Here is a 19,323-nt window from a genome sequence, read left to right as displayed (position 1 = left end):
GAATTTGCACCATTTGAAGATTGTGTAACAAATGATTTTTTTGGCAAAGAATAACACCACTGGAATTTCTTCCTTTTTTTAACAGATCGGAATGCGTATCTTATACATGCGCCCCACACTAAATTAGACACAGACTAAAAACCACAATTCAGTCGAAAAGCTCACAAATACTTAAAAATGACATGTAAATCTAAATGCACGTCTTTCCTTACATTGCTTTGCATACATCTAGGGCAAGTCATAAAAGGCTATAGAGCTTGTTTTATAAAGTAAATTAAGTGCCGTCATAATTGGACCTGAGCATTTATGTATGTTTGGTGTATCCAATGAAGAGAAAGGTTCTGGCTCCAGCAGATCTGACTGAAGCCTCTCTATCATCGGTTTTGGCTACTTTTCCCAATATCTGCATTTTTACTGTCAATTAAGTGAGATTAAGAGCATGGGGCAGATGTTAGCAGCTTAAACTAAATCTCATTATCAAAACCTGCTGTTATCCGATAAATCCTGAAGCCCCATGAATCCCACCTTCGCCCCGGCGAGAAGTCAATGGCGACCCAGCGTTTCATCGGTGACAGATGGCCCCCGTGTGACCACTTCTGAGGCCGGCTGAACTGCGAGCCCCTGCCCCGTGTTTGTTTTCTCTGCTCTGCGTCGGTAGAAATGAACACGATGGCCACGGTGCAGGGGCCCAAACCCACAGGCTGCACGGATCCGTCCGGAGGGTGCCGTTTCCTCAGCCAATCGCGGATCGGCAATACTCTCAGAGGATACACGGTAAATCGCCTTTTGACATCGGTCGTGAAGCCAGCGCTTAAAATAGCGGGCGCTAAGCGCGTGGTTACATAAATACATTTAAAAAGCTGTGTTTTGAGTGCAGTGAGGTGGGGAGAGAGCCTGCCAGTGGAACTGCCACGACGATGCTCTTCCCCAGCATGACTGGAGAGATACTGGCTCAATAATTCAAATGAAATGCAGAGACGTTTACATAACCGGGAGCCAGACCTGCTCGGCTGAGCATTTGCATCCAGCGCAGTCCTTAACTTTTTTGCACAGTAAGACATTCTCAGAACCGAACGCAGAATGAGGAAAGTCACCGAAATAACCACATTCCCAACCAGAAGGCTGCACAGGTGCTATCGTTTGAAAAGGCAAACATTTGCAAAGTTTAACAATTTACATACCCTGTGTCATACTTGGGCCAGCATAGAAGCTATTCCAGCAGTATACAGCAGGAATAGCAAGATATCTTTTTTGGGTCTCCATTTCAGCTCAGATCCTATTAAACCAGTAAATAAGCTGTGCGGGGTAGATAATCTTCATGTCAACACTTTAATTACAGCTCACTTACGAGGCTAAAAAACAGAGTCTGGCAGAAGTGGCAGGCAGATAGCATGAGACGACATGGAGCACCAAGCAATCAGAACCCCCACCCCCCCCATCCCCCCCCCACCCCCAAGAGATTAGAAAGCCTGGCAGTGTGAGCCAGAAAACAGATCCTCTCGCGCAGTCGCTAGCAGCTAGGAAGGACTTGAGGAAAAGTTATATAACAAGGCGGCGTGCCAAAACTCATACGCCGGCCCCTCCCGCATCCAGTGCCTGACACCTGTGAATGCAGTTACCAGATCCTTGCAGCCAGACAGGCCAGTTGTTCTGTAACACACCTGTCTAATAAGTCAGTCTAAATGGCGGTGGCCGTCTGCATGCCTTTTGTGCCTGTCTGTCTGGCTCTAATCGTGTCTGAGGTGAGGATTGACGGAGCCAGGCGTCACCATGAGAAATTATCTGTGGAGGTAAGCCAAGGTGAGCTTGCTTCTGGAACCATTGTCTGTATCACAACTGTTTACTCTGTGACTGTCATGCTATGCCCTACAATCCCAAATGGGTGACAAAGACACTTTAAAGGAAACATGAAAATAGTACAATTTTGGCTACTAGCTTACTTTTCGACAGTTAATTTCCTAATAAAATGAACAGTTGTCAACCTGCCGGTTAAGATAATACTGATTTGTCGCAATATAGAAACAGCTCAAGCTAGGTTTTGAAACAGCTGGTAGCTGGTTGACCAGTTCATACACAGCTAGGCCCAGCTTCTTGACCAGCTTAGCCATGTTGGTTGACCAGCTCATACACAGCTTGGCCCAGCTTCATGACCAGCTTAGCCATGCTGGTTGACCAGCTCATACACAGCTAGAACAGCAGGGACTACACCCTCTGTCACATTTGAACAACAGCCAGTGCCACAGACGCAACCAGCCAATGTGGAGTCAGACAAATATGCAGTGTTCTGCCAAACAGAGTTGAAAAAGTCATGTGTAAAATAAAACCGGGGACAGAGAACTACCTAGAAACCATCGATCTGGAATGGATACAGAGCAGGATGAAACTCTGTCTGACCCTTTGCACATCTACCCTGCCCTCCACCCACCCTAAGAACAAGACGGAAGCTGACACAGGAAGGTTCTATTATTAGGTCCATCCTGATTGGCACAGATTCCCCTCTTTTCAAGATATTGCTGACCCCTTCCGTAAAAGCCTTGCTCTGCTCAAAACACGGTAAGACGATCCTAGAGGCATGTGCGCAGTTCACATAGCTGAACTCTCTAGTATTAATCTATATTAGCCTACATAAGGGGGGGGGTGCTTAGTGGTTATGTCACTAAGTAAAACACAAATGGCACTCCATCTTCAAATTGTGCTTTCACAATCTTTTCTATGATTAAAAATCTGACAAGGATGTCGATATCCTGTGCCCACATCATGAGGCTCAGATATTGGGAACCCAGCCTGTTTTTTCAGTTGTTTTAAACTATAAGACACCCGCCTGCAGAAATTACTAAAACCTAGTCTTCAGTCATGGGAAATGCAAAAAAGGGGTGCTGGCATTTTCAGCGGGCTAAATAACTAACCACGGCATGGACTGCTTGAGAGGGCACTCAGCCACAACAAGCCACATCATTAACAGGTTTAAAGTCCTATGTTTAAACAGGATGGTGTAGCCTGTGGATACCTTCAGAACAAATAGTGTTTTTTGAACAGCGCTTAAGAAGTCCCATAGTTGCGGCTGCTATGGACTGATGCGTTATGAAACCGCCCGGCAGTGTGGAACCGACGGTGAAGCAGCTGAAGCGACAGAATCGCAGGGAAAGGAGGAAGAGAAACAGAAGAAAATGGAGGGAGGCGGCGAGGGGGGAGTGCTCTCACAGCTGTTATTCTGCTGCACTTCCCCTGATAGTGGACTTGGCTGTACTCCCAGTTCTTTAGGTAAACGGCAGAAAACAATTCCTCTGGGATATCCGTTTTATTTTTTCCAGTGCATGAAAATGGGGCTAATGACCACACATGCGATGACATGGAATAGAATTTTAGTTTTGCTTCTTAGTTTCTGATTTGTAATTTGTTACGTATTATGGGTTTAAAGCATCTTGACAAAACGGATGCCAACGTTCACTCAGTTGAAAGGAGAAAGTACATCAAGTGTAAATGCAAAATGCTTAATGCAAGAGGTTGTAGTCTTCTTCCTTATCTTCCTATTCACAATGCTAACATGCCTTTTCAGGCATTATGCAGAAAGCATTAATGAGCAGATGCCCTTTACAAAACCATCTTCAAAAGGTTTTTTGGAGTCATAACTGAGGAAATATGAGCATTAGGCGTCAGTAATCACACAGGACAGGATACTAAGCCAATGTGGAAGCCAAGGGGAAAATATAACCCCCCCCCACTTATGTATCACAAGCTCTGGTATGAGAGAAATATGCTGACGTCTAGAGAACTCTTTAGCCTCTTATCATGGGATCAGCTTATTGTGCTGGCTTTAACTTTGCGAGCTTGGCCCAGCAATATCGCAGGTATGTAGGAACTGTAACATTTCCCTCAGCGTCATTGAGACAGTAAGGTTTCATCTGCTGAATACTAATCTGAGAACACAAAGAGCCTGCGTGGGGACTCTGCCACCTCTTGGCAAGGTCACCATGGAAACGGTGGTAAACTTGAAAGGTATTGTCCGGCTGAATTAAAATGAGCCCTCTGTGATGTTCTGAGAATGTGTCTTAAGCCGTAGGTATAGGCCCTGAGCCTTTCATGACCCAGCGTTGTTCCTTTACCGGACTCATGCATATGCATCAAATAAATTAAACGCATGCAATTCCTTGTGGGTAATGGATAATTGCATGCGGACTGAAAGACAATGAATGATGAGTTTCATTACTGCTCCTGGAGGAAGGTAGGAAACAACATTAAATTAATCCGTCTCCATGGAACACAACACAACACAACAAGTGCAAGTGCATTAAACGTTGCAGAGGGAACAAGTAAACACTTCTTATTTCCTCCAGTTGAATCAATCTACTGAACTCCTACACACTTCCAAATAGACACAACAACTGTACCAATAGATTTCATCCAGCAAATATATAAATGTGGGTAAATGTTTGAATAAAGATTTCATACATTTTTACTGTATTGTTACCACTTCATCCATGTTCTCTTCAAACTAGAGATAGGATAACAGGTATAAGAAACCTCATTTCAGCCATCTGTCCATAAACTTTAATGTATTTGTCAGGATAGAGGCAGGCCAGTTGCCGCAGACGTTGCATTAAAAGCTAGGTAGGGTGAGGGTCACTCTCAAACCCTCAGCCAATAACGATAAAGGACCTGGAAGGATGTATGTAAATAGGACTGTGTGTGAGTGACACCTGATCGAAGATTGGCAGTAATTACTGCTCACTGCCCGTCACCCAGTCAATAGAAATGCGATCCAAGCCCTGTGTACTGTACCTGAGAGTGCAAACACAGAGGGCACGGAGGGCAGAATGCAGCGTCCTTGCATGCTCTCCAGGACTCATTTGCATGGCCATTATTTATCTAGCTTGGGAGTGAAATGAAGCAGCACAGGTACGGAAAGCAGGAGAGATTAAAATAAACAAATAGAATTATTCCTTCGTTGGGTAATACACAGAACGCATATGTTGCCGCTCTGGGGAAATTGCCCCTCTGGTTTGGCTATGACATATGAATTGACACTTCCCACATGGGATTAGATCCACGATAGATCAATGGCAGGAGTGTGCAAGTGGGGTGAAATAACCACCGTGAGAAGGGCCACATTGGGGAAGGGGTTGCAAGGCCTTGAGTGAATTATAATAGGATTTGAATGTTGAGCAATGCTAAAGAATTAAAAGACTAATTTCAGTCCTGCTGCCTGAACCTTTTTTGCTACATTTTCTTTCAGTGGATAAGCACCGCTTTTTCGCAAAGCAAAACTAATTTGTTCTTTTTCTATGACGAGTGAAAGCACTCTTCATCCAATTTAATTTCACCCAAGGTTAACTCGAAGGAGTAACTGCACAAGATGGAAGTTCAAGAGAAGAAAAACAATGTTCAAGTATAAATCAAGCCACAGATCGCTATCATCTGCAGTTTGGCTCTTGGTACCAACACTCCTTCTCACTGCTTGGTTTACTAGGATTAATGTTGTCATGTACCTCTTGAAGTAGGCTCCATGTTTCCGACATTTCCAATATATTGGTGGCTGAAAGTTGATAACAAATAATAGGGACCAAATAAAAACATCACTGCTAAGTACACAAAGTCTAGCAGACATCTATGTATCTACAAAGCTTAAGGAGAAACTCTATGCCCTTAAAATGTTCAGTTTGGGGAACTGGATAGAGGCAACTTGTAACTGCCATGAATGTTCGCAGGAGACCACCATTTGTATCAAACTGATATTACACCTGCCACAGGTCAGAAATGCAATGCTTTGTCACTGATATCTTCAAGTAGAGTGCCGCACATAATGATAGCTTTCATTGCAGTAACCAGATAGTTACATAAGAATTGCTCATGTTCGACACTGGCATTAGGGTACACGCTTGTGTATAATGCTTGCTAGCTGTGAATCGCAGCGAAATTACTATTTCATTTTAGCCTGGGAAAGCAGAAATGGAGTCTTGATAAAACATACAGTGCGACATGGAAAACAATCCCAGAGGCATGAGGACCGTGGGTCAGAACGCAGATGCAGAGCCCAGATGTGTTTGGGTCTAGACAACGAGACGGGTTCACACGCAGGGCACGGGCTGTGCTCCAGTAGCGTGGTGGCGTGCCTCCTGTCTGCCACGACACACGCATGTTTTTGTATGCGTCCCACAACATTGTTTTCCTGGAGAATAATATCTCACGGAGATTCACAGATCTTGTGCCAGTTACCGTAGGACTGGTGGTGCCGCCTGAGCCTGAGGGCGTCTCCAAATGTTTGCTGGGTCAGAGGAGCTTAAGGACCTGTTTTAAAATGCTGATTTGCAGAAATGCAAAGTGCTCGTCAATGATGGGAAATGCAAAGTACTGCAAAGTACTACATCTGGGACGTAACTATGGTGTTTTATACACTGACCCAGTATCGGGAAGGCCCGCATGAGCAATGCAACTAAATGAGGTGTGTGCTTACACTAAGCAGTCATGAAGGAAAACCTCACCTGCAACGCTAAGGGCAGTGTTGTTGATGTACTGTGTGGAAACCGTCTTACAATCAGAATTACAGTCCAGAGCGCAACCTCAGCCAACCCTAAAAAATGTCCCGCCCCATCCTGCTGCTGGATCCCTGGCTAGATAGTCTCCTCTCAGAGGGCCCCTGGGTGGTCAACGAGGCGTGACTCAAGAGTCGGCACGCAAAGGGCAGGGCCGTGGCACATCGCGCCTGGCAGGAAGCCACTCGGAACAGGGGGGATGCCACCCTGGAGAGGCAGGGTGCAGGACAAGCCTGGCACTATGTGCAAAGGGAGAATGGACGCTTTTCACAATCCCAGCCCTGCTTTTGTTGATTTCTCAGAGCTGTTCCTCTGCCCAGTCCGAGTGCATTTTGAGCTGGGTAAGCCTCAGTGTTCCACTGGTTGTCTCCTGCTATTTACATTCCATTGCACATAAGCAAATGGCCGTCTCTGTGATGAGTCATTCCCTGACGTCTGTGTGGAAAGTATGTAGCGCCGCGGTAAGTGCCACAGTATCGAACTGAGGAACCGAGTGAGTGTGCCACACAACCACACGGCACGCCTTAAATCTTGCGTGCCGCGAAGAAGAATATTTTCATGGATGTTTATAATGTACTGACTAACTGATATTTACACAATGTACACAGGTTGTTGGTAGGTTGTAGGTCTATCCAGAAGGTAACAGCATCTATTGATATATACAATGCTGGCAAATCTTCACAGCATTACTAAAGAAAACAAGCTTCCACAAAATAAAAGCTGATACAGAGCCATCCAGCTAATTAATAGCCTGATTTTTAATGAAGTGAAACAACAAAAGATTGAGAGCAGTGGCGAGTTTAAATGCAAGATGTCAGTCTCCATGATTTCTAGCTGAAACACCATTACCGTTCACCAGTATCACACACACAAAAAAAACACTCAGCCAACGTCAGCACTGGCCCTGGTTCCTGTGTTTCCTCAGTTAACCCTTATTGCCACACCCCTGTTATACAATGGGCAGTGGAGACTCAGACAGGATGCATCTTGTTAGCTATTTTCACTTGTCCGCTCTGCCAGTTTTAGGCTGGACACAGGCCAGAAAAATCGCAAATGAACGGGAGAACCTCGCCCAAAAGCACAAAATGGCTACAGCAAGCAGAAAAAATTAACATTTTGTCTCTCAGAGTTGCGTTTTCAGAGGCCAAATCAGAATGCTGCCTCTAACTTCTAATGCTGTGGCACGTAATATTGGCTCACTATAGGGAGACAACATGGACCTCCATTATGGTGGAGGTCATGAAAAGCTCTGGGAGGCTTTCCTTAGGATATCGCCTGAAGTTCCCTGCTGCCCCGAGAAAGGCACGCCTACAGTGTCCCTCCCATAAGTTCACAGGCTTGGCAATGCACTCTGGCTTATACTTCTGAAGGGTGTGGTGACAGATGAGAATAGTGGACTCCCAGTGAGCAGAGCTTGACTTGCAGAGCTTTTAGGTCTCATCAGGGTAAATTTAATACATCTAAAACTGCAAGTGATATTGCTTTTTTAGGTTTCAGCTGTTGTTTATGTAACAGGAAAAGATTTTCTGGGCATTTCTCATACACATTTCCTTCCAGCAAATTTTTAGTCCAAACCGCACAGAAGCAGAATGCTGTAGAAAATCTGTTCACAGACGAGGGGCGAAAGTGAAAGTTTTCTCTCCCTGTGTTGCCGTTTTACAGCGAGGTGTGGACAGTGGCAGATAGTGGTACGGCTTAGGAGGGTGTTGACAGCTCTTAAGCAACGCCTGATTGTGAATGCATGTTGCCCAAGCTCAGCCTCTTCAACTCGGCTTCAGGCTGCTGAAGTGTCCCACATGGACCCTCTCAGTCTGTCATCTGTCCTCTGAGTTAAACTGACTTCTCATTGCCTCCTGAGACAGTAAAATCTCCAGTGTTAATTCAACTCTAACAGACTAAATACGTCCAATTGAGACCATATGTACTCTGCTAGAGCTGACCCTGAACATTTTATTGTGTATTGTGATGCCAACACCATTTTAAATTCTTCATTTTACACACATTGTTCAAAGCTATGTATGTTAACATGTATGTGTGTGTATATCTACAGACTGTATATGCACAGTATATATATGTGTTTGCGTGTGTGTGTGTTTCTGTGTGTGTGTGTGTGTCTGCGACAGTGCATACACTTATACATTATAGTATATTAGCCCGAATACATTTAAAAAGTATTATTTAAACATATGTCATTAAATATACATTTTGCCATGGTTTATTATGATTATCGTTATAGCTTTCAGTAGTCTCATGTGGGTAAAGAATACAGAAAGAGTACAGAGAGCTTTCACTCATGAAAGCTTTGAGTGCCTGGAACTCCAGAACGGACATGTGCCTGCACATCTGGAGGCAACCCCTGGCCTTAATGCGAATAAATCTTTGAAGGAGTTAAAGCCTTTTTTTAAATCTCAGCTTGTTGCTTTCAAGTGGTGGAAAGAAAATGGCATTTTGAAGACTGCGGTACATAAATTAAACATCCTGGACGCCAAAGGCCTATTTGAGCTGGATGTTTCCTAATGTTTTCAAATGCGTTGGTGGTTGTGTACTCTAGAAATTTCTCTTATTTTTAAAAGTTGTGTTATATAAAAACGTTTTAGAGTGTTTGTGCATTAAAGGTTTTTCAATGGGAAAGCCTTCTATCTAGGCTTTTACAGTACGCTGTATAGCCAAGGTACAAACATACAAAGGAGCATATCCCATATACATGCCCTGGTTTAAAAAAAATTAAATGAGTAGCATCAAAGTCATATGTAATTTTATTTCTCAAGAAAGATTTTATGGCAATGAAAATTGCATAGAATATGCAGAAAACAAAGAGGAGTGAGGCAGTTTATATTATTGTTTTTCCACACAGCCATGATCAAATTCTTCTCACTCTTTACATTACTGAAAACCCCTGCTGCATTCATGACTTTACGGAACAACTGAAGGACAGTTGAACCACCATATACGATGTGATGGTACAGTATGTCCACCCTGCTTGTGAATGCAGCTGCAGCTGCATATAGAATCCAACTGCATATAGCTCTTCTCTCGATCAATATGTAAATGTTCACTTTAAGGGAAAATTCCTTGTGCGTGATCTGTAAATTAATCTAAATATCTTCTGCTGGAACCTCTTCCACACACATACAAGCAAAAAAAGATTTTAAACAGCAAAGTGGTATGATGCGCTATGACCGATAAAGAGGACATTGCATTACACTGGATTACTGTGGATTACATTGCTCAACCTAAAATGGGTGAGACTTTCTAAAATGGGTGTGAAGCACCTGAGAACAGAGCAAAACTATACTAAACTATACAAATAATACCCTGTAATTAACTCAAAAAGCCACTTCTGGGTTTTTTTTATTTCTTTTAATGTACATTCAAGGGTGCTATGGCAATTAAGTCTTGGAAGACACAGAAGCCAGCAGGTAAGATCCCCGCCCTGCTGTGAAACACAATAGCGGGATTAATGCAAGTTGCAGCTAACAGCGTTCGGCAAGTGAATAAAAGGACTCCCAGCAAGGGTGTGCTGAGGTCACCATGTTCCTGCAAGGCTCTCAGCAAGACAGAGATAAGCCCACACAAGCCTGTCCTTCCTGTGGGCCTGTCAATGGCATGTACAGCACTAAGCGCAACCAAGACGGAAGGGCAAATTCACCCCAGACTATGCTGGAGCTCAGCTCTGACAGAGAGGAGAGGTCCTGCCCAGCCTCGAAGGAGCAGAATCATGGCAGGAGATGCTGAACTACGGTCTCCCCTTAGAGAGGTCGGCCCTAGAGGGGCTGCGACAGGAGCTGGGAGAAGGCTTGGGGCCACCGTGCTCCCATTTGTTTCAGGACCTGCTAGTTAATGTAGACTACATCACCGAAAGAAGGTTCAGCAGATCAGCTTGATCAAGATTTCAATTGGAAAGAAGTGTACCTGATCACATTTTGTATTCAGATAATCGCTGTACCATGATAAATTACATTGATAATAAAGTAAAGAACGTGTATTGCTTCAACAATAGCTCCATTCCAAAAAGAAAAAACCAAACAAGTGCAGGCTTTACTATTGTTGAACTGAGGAATTTCTCTCCTTATAATGACCAGGCATGAGCAGGCATATCCGAGAAGGAAATGATTTATTTTACTTACACTCACACATGGTGGACAAGCATGAACTGAAGAGACAGAGGCAGTCGCTGCTATTTTATAATCAACAAGTGTGGTGCTAATACATAGATTATCCTACCTCTAATTGGTCGGTCCAGCAACAAAGTTAATACTTAAGCATAGAGTGGAATGTAATAACATATATAGGAACTATTTGGTCTCCCAGAGTCATCTTAATATAAGTTATTGCCTGAGTTAGATCAGATAATACTGCGGGCAACAAGATATCCTGCCTTCACCTCTTGCCCACAGCAGGCAGTTATGTAACACAGTCAGTGCCAACCATAAAAGTACAGAGTGAAAGAGTTTTTTTTTATTGTGTTGACAATGAAAATAAACATTAACCAATGATATATAAATACACATGTGATATCCCCTCAAGGTTACTCAAATATGCATAACTTTCTCAGAATTCTTACTGAGATCCGTTACTGGGCGAAGCTGGTGAACATAATGCATTGACATCAGTTTTGTGTTGCCTAAATGTTTTATAGGCAGTATACTGAAGTTAATTACTCAGTATAAGAGCATCTTTTAATGACTTAATGTGGTATAAATACTGCCGTTAGATTAAATCTGATCCTCTGTACACAATTGTAAAGTAATAAAAATAGTGCTGGCTTGATTGGTGAAAAATATGATTCTGTAGTTCAAAGGTGGAACTTTGTAAGATAATTCTAGCCACTAAAGGTTGATGTTTCCATCTATTTTAATATATGCATAACCATCAAGATATGCATAATCGCTGCAGCACTGGGTAGAAGGGGCATATTCTGGATATCAATGGTGGAGGAGTCATGATGCCAAAAAGTCACTAAAGAATCTTTCAAGTTTAATCTTGACCTGAATGATTATTTAGGCATGTTATATTAAAAAGCTACTGTAAGAGTCCTAGATTATTTTTTGGCAGAACACATTAATTTTTTCTCTAGTGTGCTGGGGAGTTTATTTGAATTGGCATAATGGACTAAACCCTTGATATTTGCCCTGCATCATAGGAAGCCTATTTTATAACACCATTTTAAAATGGCAGAGGAACCAAATGACAAGCCCCCATATTGCAATGTGGCCATATGTAGCTTCTTATTGCTGAGCTCAAATATCAGAAAAGGAATATACAGTCAGGTCCATAAATATTGGGACATCGACACAATTCTCATTTTTTTGGCTTTCAATGGATTTGAAATGAAACAAACAAAATGTGCTTTAACTGCAGACTTTCAGCTTTAATTTGAGGGTATTTACATCCAAATCAGGTGAACGGTGTTGGAATTACAACAATTTCTATATGTGCCTCCCACTTTTTAAGGGACCAAAAGTAATGGGACAATTGGCTGCTCAGCTGTTCCATGGCCAGGTGTGTGTTATTCCCTCATTATCTCATTTACAAGGAGAAGATAAAAGGTCTAGAGTTCATTTCAAGTGTGCTCTTTGCATTTGAAATCTGTTGCGGTCAACTTCCAACAGTTTGTGTATGTGCCTCCCACTTTTTAAGGGACCAAATTAATGGGACACACAATCATAAATCAAACTTTCACTTTTTAATACTTGGTTGCAAATCCTTTGCAGTCAATTACAGCCTGAAGTCTGGAACGCATAGACATCACCAGACGCTGGGTTTCATCCCTGGTGATGCTCTGCCAGACCTCTACTGCAACTGTCTTCAGTTCCTTCAGTTCTTGGGGCATTTTCCCTTCAGTTTTGTCTTCAGCAAGTGAAATGCATGTTCAATCGGATTCAGGTCAGGTGATTGACTTTGCCATTGCATAACATTCCATTTCTTTGCCTTAAAAAACTCTTTGGTTGCTTTCGCAGTATGCTTCGGGTCATTGTCCATCTGCAATGTGAAGCGCCGTCCAATGAGTTCTAAAGCATTTGGTCATCCTGCTGCTTTTGTCAGCAGTCACATCATCAATAAATACAAGGGAACCAGTTCCATTGGCAGCCATACATGCCCACGCCATGACACTACCACCACCATGCTTCACGGATGAGGTGGTATGTTTTGGATCATGAGCAGTTCTTTTCCTTCTCCATACTCTTCTCTTCCCATCATTCTGGTACAAGTTGATCTTTGTGTCATCTGTCCATAGGATGTTGTTCCAGAACTGTAAAGGCTTTTTTAGATGTTGTTTGCCAAACTCTAGTCTGGTCTTCCTGTTTTTGAGGCTCACCAATGGTTTACATCTTGTGGTGAACCCTCTGTATTCACTCTGGTGAAGTCTTCTCTTGATTGTTGACTTTGACACACATACACCTACCTCCTGGAGAGTGTTCTTGATCTGGCCAACTGTTGTGAAGGGGGTTTTCTTCACCAGGGAAAGAATTCTTCTGTCATCCACTACAGTTGTTTTCTGTGGTCTTCCGGGTCTTTTGGTGTTGCTGAGCTCACCGGGGCGTTCTTTCTTTTTAAGAATGTTCCAAACAGTTGATTTGGCCACACCTAATGTTTGTGCTATCTCTCTGATGGGTTTGTTTTGATTTTTCAGCCTAATGATGGCTTGCTTCACTGATAGTGACAGCTCTTTGGATCTCATATTGAGAGTTGACAGCAACAGATTCCAAATGCAAATAGCACACTTGAAATGAACTCTAGACCTTTTATTTGCTCCTTGTAAATGAGATAATGAGGGAACAACACACACCTGGCCATGGAACAGCTGAGCAGCCAATTGTCCCATTACTTTTGGTCCCTTAAAAAGTGGGAGGCACATATAGAAACTGTTGTAATTCCAACACCATTCACCGGATTTGGATACCCTCAAATTAAAGCTGAAAGTCTGCAGTTAAAGCATATCTTGTTCCTTTCATTTCAAATCCATTGTAGCGGTGTATAGAGCCAAAAAGATGAGAATTGTGTCGATGTCCCAATATTTATGGACCTGACTGTAAATATATTTTATGTACACACATAAACTACTATTACATAACTGGCTTCACAAAAGTACTAAATTTAAAACACATTTTTTATTAGCACATGTGCTGCCACAACCAAGAAAGTCATTTCCAATAAATGAAGAAGGTATTGGGCATCAGAATCCATACAGACCACAAAACAAGAACAATCTTTGAATCAAGATTGTATTTTAATGAAAACAGTGTCAGTATAGACATGTTTTGACTGGAGTCTTTGTCAAAACACATCTTTCTATCTTAAATAACATTCAAATGTTTTGTAAATTGTATAAAAACAGACAGCCAAAAAGGTAATCTTCAGGTCATCTCGCATTTCAATTTTATTGAATTCTTTTCTGTTTATAATGGAGCTTGTAAACCTGCTGGACTTGTGTCCCTTCCATGTTGGGCTTGAGCAAGTCTGTACACCGTAGTTCAGTGCTCTATTTTAACAAGAAAAGTCTTGCTTCGGCAGCTGTTCACCTCGCCCAATGATCTTGCACTGTAACTCTCAAGGCCTGGGAGATGTTGCCCAAATCCCAGAAACGTTAAGGACATAGCGGACTGGTGTGAGACCACACGCAGGGTTAAGCTGAGCACCAGTGGATACCCCTCCAAGTGGAGGCAGGGATAAAGTGGCTGCAAATTAACTGCTGGAACTGCCGGACATCATGTGGAAAAAAGGGATTCTCGTGGCTGCCAGAGTCGGGATTCAGATCCTGATCTCCTAAATGCTGGCCATATCCTTACATTCATCCAGTCGACCAGTGACCTCTATTCAAGGGCGGATTTCAAAGAGAAGCGGCTGCAGCCAAACTCCCAGCTGCCTTCGTTGACCTCAGAGGAATTGTGCAACCAATCGAGTGGATTTCATTGCAAAAAAAACCCAACATATTCGAGACTTCTGAAAAACAGCCCAAAGGCATGAACTCCGGGGTGTTTTGGAAGGATAATGAGTGAGCACACAGGCTGCTGTTGGATTTTTGTAAACAGACGGTCTCTGGCACCCAAAAGGGGAAACCCTCTGCCTGCATTCTTCACCTAGACAGGCAGTGCAGTTTCAAAATGGCTGAAAATAGGTGTGTCCCAGCACCAAAAAACCCTCCTTACTGGAAGAATCAGTTCCCTTAGTCGCACTTGCTTATCTGCAACCCTTTGCACAGAGGGTTGCCGGGGGGGCCTTCTTGTCACACATACTGGGTACCTGCGTTTAGGGTGTGTTTGCATGGGGTCACACACCCATGCCATGTCTGGACTCGAAACCAATATTTAACAGAATAGTGATGCACAATTCACAAGACAGAGGTGAGGACATATAGTTTCAGTTTTGGCATTTGTCTATGAAACAAGCAGAAAGCCTGCAAGTGCAGAGAACTGATCAGATATCAGATCTGCAGGTGAGAATGTGCACTGTATTAAAATCTGCTCATGTTTTTTATCCTTAGCTTCCCATAACTTCACACAATAGCTTTAACAAGACACGGGTCACACTCCCCCTTACAGATATATTATTAGGGTTTAATTTGCGACAATATGACAGTGAATATCACTGTTGGAAAAAAATAACATGTGGTATACAGATTAGCATAATTCAGAAAGATCCTCTGCTGTTCAGTGCTCAAAGTCTTGAGGATGACTTGCATACGTTTCCCATTACGATTTTAAAAGGGTCAGTGTTTTGATCAGCATGGAGGAAAAGCAAATTTCTAATGAAAACATGTGTCTTTTGATGTGGTGACGTGGAGGAAATTTGATTTCATAACACGAGATTAGTGCAGATGAAGGAAACGGTCCTTCAGAATGCCTACGTGACCGTTCCCCCTCACAATGGAGATTCACTGCCCATGTATCAGTTCATATGGAGAAACAATACAAATCCATCGACAGTTAAAACACCTTTGAAAAATCAATTTGTTCATTTCAAAGTCAAGAAGAATCTGATGTTTAAGATATGCCTATGTTACATTCTACAGTGCAGCCACGAGTATACATCCCACAAGCCATCAATCACTGCAGTGCATGACACAACAGTGAGTAAATAACTACACAAAGGTATGTATAACCAGAAGGGAATAAAAACTAACAACGCAATTAGTAATTAGCATGTGATATATGGCAAAAAGATAAACGACCTGCCATGTCAGTACTACAATACTGTTACTGTGCCTGATATACTGTACAACCATCTGTTGTAAGGTTTGAACAAAATTCTCCGCTTCTGCTTTGCTTTGCAAAATCAAGTAGCTCACATTTCATATGTGATTGAGTGTGTCCTTAAGCAAAACCATTCATGTTGTTGCAGTACACATACTGTATGTAGTAAGTACCCTAGGTTACTAGTACCGAGGTTGGGTTCTCCCCTGTAGGTTTTTGTGCGAATGCTATTAGCATTCCATCTGTGCGGCTGTTAGCCTCACCACCTGAGGCAATTATTGCATTGTTCCACACTGAACTGAAAAGAAATGTGCTTTTAAAAGTAAGGAAAAGTTCAGCACTGTATTAAAAAAATCTTCAATCTGTTATTTTTCTGATAAATTCGCTAATTTAATCTACTACTGCTTTTATTGGGTGGGGGGAGGTTATCACATCAAAATAGATCCTCACACTGGAGCTTAACATCCTCGCCTGAGCGAACGTAAATAGGTTGTGCTTTATTGCCTTCTCAGACAGACCTAAAAAAAAATATTGTGGACTGGCAGTGTACACAAATCGTCGGCCAGAGATGAAGGGAGGAAATTTGGCCGGGCAACTGCCAAACAGTCAACACTCTCAAGATACTGCCTGGTTATCTGTCCGGCAACAAACAAAAGGATAGAATAAGGTGTTGAGGTCATTAGCGCCACGATTAGCCCCTCAAAACAGAACAGCTGCAATATATTTCATCACACTGAAGCGCAGGCCTGATTTGTGCCAGAAGTCACTGAGTTCTTATGGGGTGTTAAAGAGCTGAGACGACAACAGAGGCGAAATGGAGCCAGCAGCTCTATAACTCCCTGCTCCACATTTAATACCGCCAGCGTGGCACACCCACTTTGTCACAAAGAAAAACAAATATGCAGTGTTCCCATTGCAAGAACAGAGGTGGCGAACCTGGAGCGGACAGAGTGTCGTCTGTGACACGAAGCACGGAGAAGGCACGGGGGAGGGGTCTGGCGGCCACAGCGGGGGAATGCTAAACAAAATGTGATATGTTACATAATGTGGGCACAGTCACGAAATGCCATCTCACAGCCAAATGCCTGAGGTCAGTGTCACTCCTGTGTTAACACTGGTTAACACAAACCACCATTTGCTACACTTCCTTGTTCTCTTATACTGAATATATCAAACACTGAATTGAATGAGTGGATATTGACATTTTGCTAGTGTCTGAGGGAACCCAAAGGGAAATATGAACTAAAAAATATATACTTTTCTATGCTTCATATTTCCAAAGAAATATAAACTTCTTTATGCTTTACCAGATCCTGGGTGGTTTTTTTGTGGAAGTAGTTTAATTCCTGTTTTCCCCCCAATTTGGAAAGCACCGTCCAAGCACTGTGACATCTTTCAATGAAGAAGAGCACAGACAAGCAAAACAAGTTCCTCTGAAGCACCTGCTGCCAATTCCGCAGACGCTGCATTAGAGTATACTTGCATTGACGGCTGCAGGTGCACTCAGATTTGTGTTGAAATGAAGACAGTCCTACCGACTACCACCCTCCCTCCCTGTGACGTCACCCTGCGGAGCTGCCACAATCTGCACTGCCACAGGCATGATTCAGCACTTTACCATGGAGATCCACTCCACAGCCAGAATACATTCCACAGCACTGTTCTGCTCAGTAAAGAATACCCACATCTGATATTCTCTAGTGAGCACTGTTTTTTCCCAGTAAATAATATTTACACCAGATATTCTTTATTGAGTAACTGTGGTGAGAGAATACATTGGTGATTGTTTTCTCTTTTATTCTCAGGGTAGGCATCCTTAAACTGCGCCATTGATTTTGATAGCTATTACAAACTGTTCCCTTGTTGCACTAAGCTGACAACGTCATAAAGAGTTTAACATCTGCTCATCATCGATTTAAAAATTTCGAACAGATTCCCCTCTGTAAACGGTATCTAATATGATCAAACCACTTAGATAATATTTATCTCTTTTCACCTCAATTATAGAAAAATAATATTACGCGATAACAAGATGTATAAACTCAGTTGATTCCTAGATGAAAAAAAGCTGTCATATGATAACTGAACTTAATTTATATATGGCATATACACATTGTAGGCAAGGTCACTAATTTTCTCTTTCTGTCAGAGACGTCTTTTACAAGAAACAAGGGATCCGAATTATGACACGTATAATAAGACCGTGTGTAGAAGTGCGCACAATGCCATACGCAGGATTACATTTGAACTCAAGTAGCTGGAGATTTTCTCCCTGTAGGACAAGATGGAGCATCCTACGCAGCCATAAAGAAAAAAAAACTGCAGCTACTGATAACTGCAACACAATCGAAAGTTTTTCCTTTTCACCTTATCGATATAAACAGAACATTCAGTCATAAAAACAGCTCACCAGAGAATAAGCTGAATTGACGGGTCAAATTACTTTTGTCTAGGATGCTGTTTGGGGTAAACATTTTCACTGGGCCTATAATCTACCTTTTGTCATTTTTTTATTTTTGGGACATGAAAAGTGAAACTACAGTGTACTGTAATTGTAAGTTCCATAATTGCAAAGTCAAAAGAGAATCCAGTACAAACAAAATCTAAATACAATGAAGTTAGAGGGAGAAGAACAGCAACAGTAATAGAATATAAAAATAATACAAATATTGTTTATAGACTAAACAAATGTATCTGTACTCCAGGGCTTGGTCTCAAAGTTTAACTCTATTATATATGTTGAATGTGAGATGACGTGGTGGTGTGCGGTGGTGGGTGGGGGTTGGGGGGGTGGGGGGTTGGTTATAAGTAACCAGTGATCAGTCACAGCTGTGGGAATGAGGCTAAAAAGGACCTTTGATGTAAACTGTTACGTGTTGTGTGTCACCACATGTCATTGTGTCATAATCTACATCTATGCAAGGGTAACAGAGCAACAATCCATTTTCAGGTATGGCTAGTTCCAAGCTGCTGAGATTCTAGAAAAAGTGGTCATCACTATACCACAGGCTGCTGTAGTGTTGCTATAGTGATTACACCAGTTTCATAAGAGACATTCTCAGCTCGTCATATTACTTGACCTTTTCACAATGAGACTATTGATTGATATTACATAATCAATATCTATTTCACACCTTATATTTCAAAGTCTGAAAGTAACTGTTACTTGAGTCCACCTAAGATTATCTAGAATCAAATCAGATTTCAAATCAGGATGGAGCAATGCTATGATGAAAATGGAGAGTGCTTATAATTTGCTATGTTGGAGTTCTTTTAATCCCTATAACACACCTTTTTGTTCACAAGTTTTTTAACTGGTCTCATTGTAAACATGTGTAGCATTAAACATGAAATGAAGCATTGATTCACATTATCAAAACAATACACTTTTTAAGTAGTTTTAGTCATACTGTATTTGGTTCAACTTTAAATTGGAACAGAAATATCCTGACAATTCAAGTCTTTTGAAAGATTCATGAAAAACAAGGGAGAACAGTAAACAGAAACTTTACACGCTGTAAAATAGTTTACACTAGTCGGAAATGGATTTGAAATTCACTGACTTGAGGTGACACACAACATTTTTGCTTTTGAGCATT

At 42.1% G+C, this 19,323-nt stretch overlaps 1 protein-coding gene across 1 annotated transcript in view; it reads right to left on the bottom strand.

Annotated features, from left to right (window-relative positions):
* The window catches only part of tsc22d3 (TSC22 domain family, member 3), a 45,982-nt gene that overhangs the window by 25,634 nt on the left and 1,025 nt on the right, over nt 1-19,323 (bottom strand). The gene's annotated exons all lie outside the window — the stretch shown is intronic.

This window comes from Conger conger, chromosome 3 (assembly GCF_963514075.1).
Source record: "Conger conger chromosome 3, fConCon1.1, whole genome shotgun sequence".
Taxonomy (NCBI): domain Eukaryota; kingdom Metazoa; phylum Chordata; class Actinopteri; order Anguilliformes; family Congridae; genus Conger; species Conger conger.
The sequence above is the reverse complement of the archived record's forward strand: the minus strand, read 5'-3'. Positions and strand labels throughout refer to the sequence as shown.